Here is an 855-nt window from a genome sequence, read left to right on the forward strand (position 1 = left end):
ATTTTGGGGGGATCTGAGACCGGGAACTCATTGCAGGGATGGGGCCGGGCTGGGATCACCCCGGGAAGGTTTGGGATCATCCCGGTGGGATTTGGGGGGGATTTGGGAGGGGCTGCACCTCAGGAATGTTTGGGATCATCCCGGTGGGATTTGGGATCATCCCGGTGGGATTTGAGGAGGATTTGGGAGGGGCTGCACCTCAGGAATGTTTGGGATCATCCCGGTGCGATTTAGGATGATCCCGATGGGATCTGGGGGGGATTTGGGGGAATTTGGGGGGACCCGAGACCGAAAATCCCCCCCGGGCCCGGGTGGGGCACCCTAAACCCTCCCGATTTTGGGAATGGGGGACACGGACACCCCAACCATTCCCGGTTTTTGGGGTGGGAGACCCCAAACTCTTCCCGGCTTTTGGGGTGGAGCCCAGGACCCTCCAAAGGCGCCGATCCAGCCCCTGCGGATCCCCGGATCCCTCATCCCGAGCGTTCCCGAAGCCCCAGGAAAACCTCGGGAATGGGCCCAGCCCCGGTGCCAGGGCGGGAATTCCGCGGGAATTCCACGGGAACACCGGGAGCACCGGGAGCACCGACCGGGATCCCTCGGGAAAGCGGGAATGGGACGGGCCGGGAATGCTGACGGGGAAACGTCCCTGCGGATCGTCCTGGAAGGAAAACGGGGACCTGGGAAAGGATCCCGGGAATCCCAGCCCTGGGAAAGGATCCAGGGAATCCCAGCCTGGGAAAGGATCCCGGGGAATCCCGGCCGTGGGAAAGGATCCGGGGAATCCCAGCCTGGGAAAGGATCTGGGGAAAGGATCCAGGGAATCGCAGCCCTGGGAAAGGAGCCCGAGAATCG

The sequence above is a fragment of the Corvus brachyrhynchos genome, unplaced genomic scaffold (genome assembly GCF_000691975.1).
Source record: "Corvus brachyrhynchos isolate BGI_N302 unplaced genomic scaffold, ASM69197v1 scaffold420, whole genome shotgun sequence".
Lineage (NCBI taxonomy): Eukaryota > Metazoa > Chordata > Aves > Passeriformes > Corvidae > Corvus > Corvus brachyrhynchos.